Below are 7,261 nucleotides of genomic sequence, written 5' to 3'. Positions count from 1 at the left end.
TAAAGAAAATCAAGCAAAGAAACACCAACCAAACAAAAAACATCTTCTTTATGCTAAACATTTTAATCTATCAATCACCAAGTTTTTGAAACTTGCCACATCATTAAACACCACTAAAAGCCACACAGAACAAAAACATTATCACTAGAGATACATCGCTTGAGCACAGGCTCATGAAGGAAGATGTTTTTACAGCATTTCCTGAAAAATCCACATAATTGGATAGCCTCTACAGTGGAGCTGCCTCTTCCCTGCTGGGTCTGAACATACCTCTTTTGGCAAGGAATTACTTAGCGCCTAGCAGCAGGACTAGCAGTGGTCTCTCTCTCTCTCTGTCATGACCAAGTTGGACACGGCACTTGTGTTGACACATCTTGGGTTCAAACTCCTGCAGACTGCAGGCAGTCTTTATGTTTGAAATCATTCACAGAAAGTACAGTTTGGAACGATTTAGGGGTTTCTTTGTGGAAGTATTCTACTACCACTTAACATGAAATATATAGGAACTGCCTCAGTGCTGGTCAGTTCATTAAAGAATCAACTGTTCTTTCTCCATGTCCACTTTTAGGACCTATTTTTGAGAGCTTTTCTGGTCACATGCAGGCTGGATATTAAATGAAACTGGAGAGCCTATCTGAAGCACCAGCAAGAGGGAATGTGAGAGCTAAAAGTGTGGGAAATCTTGAGAGGAGCTTGAACATGCTGTCAAAACAAGGATTAGTCAAAAAATACCATCCTCTGCAGCCCAAAATGTGCCTGTCAATGCACCAATGCTTAATCCAAGGCAGCCCTCCAAGATCAGTTGTCCTGACTGCTGGCACACCTGCCCCATGCTGGAGATGCTGGAAGCTGTGTGGTCCCTCAGCTGGAGCCGGTCTGCTGGTGATCCCTCCCAGAGTCCTGTTTGGTAGCAAGCGCCAGCAGCGGCATAGGCAAATTGGCACCACTGCCCATTCATGCTGGAGGTGGCAGTAAAAGTGACAAGAACATCCGTCTCACTCTGCTGAAATGCCCTGTCCTGGGAGTTTGTCACTCAGCACAGATTTCAGAATCAGAAAAATGTTTCTAGCTCAGATAACACTGATGTAGAAAACAAACCCAGAAAGAGAAGGATGGGGAGGTTATTATATATCATGGAAGCTCCTCTTTTTGGCTAGCTCTTCTAAAGGGTGAAAAACAACTCCACAGTACCTGGGGTTTGACAACATGCCCTCTGCTTGGCCCTGAAGCTCCCATGCCATCTTTCAGTTCCTCCTCTAAGGACCCAAGAGTTTTCCAGTATGTCATAAAATCACTCTTGGCTCTTCCAAATTAGTTTGGACACAACTGATTTCAATTAAACAAGGCTTCCAGTAATGTATTTCAAACACTTTTGCTCGAATATGTAATGAGTAAAAATGGCTAAGAGGAGCGACAGTGACCTACTTGGGGAATTTCTCCTGCAAGGGAAATAAATAGAAGGTTGTTAGATACTTTTGCACTGCATAATCAGTTTGCACTGTTAGTATCCCCAGACAGTGGTATGTGTGTAAGAGGGTGCTGCAGTTGGGATCATTACTCCTCACCAGCAATGGCTGCAGCAGCATCTTTCTGACACCACTTTCCCACAAGAAACCCAGAGGAAAGAACAGTGATAGATCATAAAACTGCTGTGAGCATGAAGTTACTGCCCCTTCCAGAGAGCCTGACCTCCACAAGCAAAGCCTCTCTCTCCAGCCCCTGAAGGCACAGTTAACAAACTTCAAGTCCCTGTCTTTGCAGTGAGAGTGCTTTCCTGGAAATGGGGACCTGGATCCTACCCCAACTCTAATAGCTATCCACAGATTTTACATGAAACAACCATTGGGTAAAACACAGAAACATCCAGTGAGCAGAAGGATGTGGTGCTGCCGGCAGTGAATCCCCAGCAGTCCTTCCTCCACCCCACACATCCCCCCTCCTGACCTGCAGAAAAACAGACATCTTCCTGCTGCACGTTTCTTATTTTGGTACCAGTTCTGAGCCACCTCCTCCTCCCTGGGCTTCTCTCCTGCACCCTCCCTAGGAGGGCGTCTTTGGCTAGCAAACCCCCTTGTGCTGGGCTCCTCCAGGAACAGAAGGACGCTTTCATGAGGAACATGTGCATCATGAATCTGCAGGAAAAATATCCATATGCTGTAGCACAACCCGAGATTTCAAAACAGAAGCTCTTCCTGCATCAGAGTTGAAGCAAAGCTTTGAAGGCTTTTTTGCGGTGCAAGATCTGCCACTAACTGGGAGGTGCAGAATGGGTAGGAACTGGGTCCAAGTCTTTCACCAACAAGCAGAAAAAAAAAAAAAACCTCCACAAAAATATATATCTATATATCTATGATGTCATTTACCTACATTTGAAAACTGCCCTCATTTCTTGGCACTTGAACCACATCTGTCTTCATAACAGCGACTTTCCGTCTTCCACTTCAATACATTTAATTCTTTAGTGTTCTGGTATCAGCAAGGACATTAAAACTATTACAAAACATGTCAGTAAAACATATGTCCATTACATAAATTTATATGAATGCAGTGGGACTAAAAGCTGTGCCATTATGTTAATACTATTGAAAACACATATCTATATGTATAGATGTGCGTGTGTTAGTAGCTATATTGATACAGTAAGTGTATGTGTGAAATCCAGCCCACTGCTGTCAGTAGCAAAACTCCCTGTGGATCCAAAATTATACAGAACTTCATCTTATAAGCAGATTTACAGGTATTCTAGTTGAGATGTTGAAGACCACCAGGAGAATTTGGCATCCAAATTCCATATGCAACTTCAAAAGTCTATGCTTTGAAAATCTGGGTGTATAGTCAATTACATTGGTTGGCAAACACAACTGTAGGTTGCTGCCAAATTATTGTTTAGCTACAAATAATTGTACGTGCACACTCCTATGAACTTTATTTATGAACATGTTTTTCCAAAAGCACAACTTTGGGTGCAGATGCACACCTCCCATCCTGACAATTCAGTCCTTACCTTGTACCTGCTATTTAGCCCTTAAAATCCCACACACAGCAAACAAACAAAAAAGAATTAAAAAGGTTCTCCCCAGACTTCCCCTGGAGCAATATCCAAAATACACTGTTTGGTTTATCCCTGATGAAATCTTGAAATCAAACAAGCAAACCCCTTAAATGAGCTTCCCAGGTCTGAGCAGATACAGCTTAATTTGCCACAGTCCTTTGTGAAGCTGCTGTTCCAGGGAAAGCAGCAGGTCTTGATCTTGGCCTCTAACAGATGGCCCCAACAATATGACAGTAATAGCATCTGACATGTGTTGTTTCAATGATCTCTCTATCTTTCGGAGAAGTATGCAAGCGTTACATACCGTGTGCTGCTTCAGATTGTTATTTTTGGCATGCTTCTGCTGGCATATGTTATGATGAACCATTCACAACATCTTACATTTCCATCATAAAATAAAGAGGAAATAAGAGAGTAGGTCCGTAAGACTATCATTCAACCCTGTTCCCAAGGTAATATTTCCTTTGCATAAGGGTCAGCTCCAAAGAAACCAAAACCCAAACTGCATATTGAGGGATTAGCTGTATTCCAGAAACTAGAGTCCTGGGGATGGTACAGAGACAGGTTGATGGAAATATTTATGGCCTGGCTCTCAGTGTGTTTCAGTGACACATAATCAGTTTTCTACAGTGTGCATCAAACAGTGGCAAACTACAGTCTGAGTGGCACCTGGTAATTAGGGGGCTATGAGGAGGGGAACGGAGGTAAGTCAGAAAGCACTGAGTGTCCCATCAAAGCGGAGTTTACCTGATAATTACAGGGGTAATGAACATTTCCCCTTCCAAGCCCAGAGGATTTTCTTAAGGAACTTGTGATTTTACTCATTGCCAGGTTTAACAAAACAGGATTTCAGGCAGTGAAATGCTGTCAAGTGCAAGTAGCAAAATCTAGCTAAAGCAGAAACATCAATGATTTTCACTGAGTGCAAGTCATTGACATGTCTTAGCATCATAAACCACTCCTGATTGCTTTACTTCACAAATGAGCTGCTGCCAAATAGAGGACAGAGGGCCACAGGGAAACCCATCTCAGCTGCTTTCCTCAATTTGCAGTTACACCCCAGACCATTTTTCCTCCTTAAAAGCTTATCTAGCTCCTCATAAAATTATTTGTTATTGCTATGTGGGCTGTTTATTCAGTCGATGGAGGACAGGCTCCAACAGCCCTCACTCCTTACCCCTCACCCCTCCAGGCCCTTCCCTCTCCTTGACTTCAGTCAGTGCTGCCTTTTCCTCTGGCTTGGCTCAGCCTCACTCAGCTCCCACAGCCCCATTTCTCCCCCACAGTCCTGTGCCTTTTTTAAGCCACCTCTTCTCCAAAGAAGCAGGGACTCCTTTTAGTGCCTCTGAAGGGGCTTTTAAGCACAGAGGTGTGAAAAAGCTACAACACAGAGACAGAGGTGAAAAAAAAAACCACGAGGTTTGGTTGTTCAAGTTTAAAAGAAGAAAGCCAAACATTTTGCAGCATAGCCTTGAATTTTTCTCTGCAGGAAGAGGAAAGCTGCATGCATCTGTAACAAAGGTGCCAAAACTTGTGCAAAGCTGCATCATTTGCACCAGAAGCATTAGAGATGTTTCAGGAGTCATAGCCCTCAAAAGTGACTACATCTCTCCCATTCTGGCTATAGGCCATGAGAGGGGCTTAGAAAAAAATGGAGACTAAGAACGGAGAATCCCAGCCAAATGACATGGAGAAGAATGTCTGACTGCAGTGTGCTGAAAACCTGCTGGGAAAAGGCAAGGGGGAAAGCAGGGAAGAGGCCACTGTGATGGAGACAAGGGCAAATGCAGACTGGAGCTCTTTGGATACAGGACAGACAGGGGAAGACATGAGTCTCCATGAAGCCGCTGGGGTGTCAATACCAATGCCAGCATCTCCAATTAACAGCACTCAGGCTATTTAAACATACTCACTTGCACTGGTATCCATGATGGCTCAGACTACTACAGCAGAAAGAGTGGGACAAGGAAGAAGGATGAGAGGCAACCAGCCTGCTCTGCAGGAGGGACAATCTCTGGGGAAAGACTTCTGTCTTTGGCATCAGTGCAACAGAAGTGGCTGCCCTCAGGGGTTGGGCGTTGTGATGGGTGAGACAAACAAAGCTCCAGCTCCCATTTCTTCTGCAGTCACCAGAGGGGCTCGTCACCCATATGCAGAAGACATCTGATGCCTTCTTCCTTTCTGTATCATTGTTCTTCTTTCCTGTGCTTTTATTTCCCTGCACATCTCAGCATGCCCCTTCCAAACCTCCAGATAAAACACTCAGCAATAAAGCAAGTGGCACTGACATTGAGTGAAACCAAGGAGTGCGAAGCTGGCACTTCACTGAGATGAATGAAGTGGAAAGGTTCATGCTTTTTGGTTAAGGCTGCCTGCAGACAGACAGAAAACATTAGGTTAATTAGGCTGGGACTTTTTTTTTTGGCAAACAGTTAGAAATTCACTAGTTTTAACAGATTTGGTACTCCGTGATGCACTCACACCAGTCTTTTTAACTCAACTCGCTTAGACACAAGGGAGTTATTTTACATGAAATTATAGAGCAAAACTGACATTTCTCCCTAAACTAAAGGAACATTTCCAAACAGCTCCAATCCACGCTCATCTTTACAGTTCAGTACTCACTTAAGAGCTGTTCTAGTTTGGGTAATATCTTTGCAGAAAATGGTACAGTCAGACTCCATATTTACAATTTTTCCAGACTTGCACATCTACTCACCTTGTTAAAAGTTAAAAGGAATTCATTGCTTTTTCCCAGACTACTTGTCCTCCAAATTCAGCCTGGAACCTAAAATTCAAAAAAAAAAAAAAGCAAAAAAAAAAAGCTATTGTAGCTGGTTTTTCACTATCTATCTCAGACATCATCAGTAATAAGCACATAAAATGCAATATCATGAGTTTTAACCATCTTAGCCATTGCTGTGGTGTCCCAAGGGTATGTGGGAAGACTACAGCCAGCCTGTAGATCCTATCTGTACAGGTTCAAGGGGGCACTTGTAGTCCCACCATCACTGTGCCTGTCTGCTGCCACTTGCCTGTTAGCACAGGTAGTGCCATGGAGCCTGCCATATTGACAGCCACCCTCTTTTCCCCTGAAATAAAGGGTTATCACTTTCTCCTTTGGTCACAAAGGAGGCAAAAAAACCAATATCTCCATTAAATAACATAGAGACTTCACTTCTCTTTTTTTAATCAGGGTAAGATAGCTCTTGTGCTAACTCAAATTCCCACTGTACCTCTGAGAGGAATACTCACTCTAAGTAGTGGTAGTTAAGCTAAGGAGAAAGTAAAATCCAAATAACTTTGTCCTAACACTGGGCTTCATCTTGCTCCCTCCAGTTCTTGACGCACAGAGCCTGAGTTCTTAGCAGATGGACCATGCATCAGCAGCTGCAATGTCCAGCCTAGAGAAGAGGTGCTTGACTCTCTTCTTTCAGGCAGAAAACCTTTTATAGCTTTGGTCAGCTCTGCTTCCAGAAGGCCACTGAATTTTGGAGGACGGGAGAAAGGAGTTTCCCTGCCTGAGTTTTAAAAGGAGCAGACAACACTCTCCTGATTTTGTGAAATTAGTCTTCCTAGTCCCAATCAACTGCTCATGACTTCCAGGAGACTTGCTCAGGGAAACGCCTGATTGGAAATCACAGCCAGACTTAGGCAGCTGCTGAGTGATGACAGTGGCAACTCTGGGTCTTTCCAGAGATTTAAGAACAGGGAAATGCCAGAGTTAATCCTTATGGCACTTAAAGAATTCATATATCTTTAGTAAGCAGGAAAAGAGGTTGTGTTTTCCATGTTTTTTGACTTAGATGTCTACACTTTGCCTAAACAATACTTTCATGCCCTCTTTTTTGGCACTGATGCCTAAATTCAGGAAAAGACCTGCTGAAGACATTGGGTTATTTTCCTACTAACTGGGTACCCCTTTAATTAACTCCTATATAAATAGAAAATTGACAGCCTGATGTCATGCCTGATGTTGATGCTGGTGATATTAAGGTTGATTTTAAGTGGCTCTCCATTCTGTAATGAGGCTGGTACTCTATTCAGTTCCTGGTGAAAGCTAGAGAGCAGGAAAGATTAGGCTGGTGGAAGATGAAAATGTTACTGGGAAAAGCACTCAAGGAACATTATAAACAACCTTTGGATAGAAGGAGCCTTACTTCGGTTTGCAGCCGAAAGGCCCAGTTAGATGCTCAACCAGCACCTGGC

General features: G+C 43.4%; 1 long non-coding RNA gene across 1 annotated transcript; it reads right to left on the bottom strand.

Annotated features, from left to right (window-relative positions):
* Positions 1-5,072: 5,072 nt before the first annotated feature.
* On the bottom strand, positions 5,073-6,424 carry LOC134161169 (uncharacterized). The gene is made up of 3 exons (XR_009963854.1): positions 6,308-6,424; positions 5,772-5,840; positions 5,073-5,424 (listed from the first exon to the last, which is right to left on the bottom strand). It is a non-coding gene; the product is annotated as an uncharacterized LOC134161169 (long non-coding RNA).
* Positions 6,425-7,261: the final 837 nt, after the last annotated feature.

This window comes from Pezoporus occidentalis, unplaced genomic scaffold (genome assembly GCF_034315485.1).
Source record: "Pezoporus occidentalis ecotype Australia unplaced genomic scaffold, CSIRO_AGI_Poc_V1 ctg17, whole genome shotgun sequence".
NCBI classification, from domain to species: domain Eukaryota; kingdom Metazoa; phylum Chordata; class Aves; order Psittaciformes; family Psittacidae; genus Pezoporus; species Pezoporus occidentalis.
This window is presented reverse-complemented; position numbering and strand designations above follow the sequence as displayed.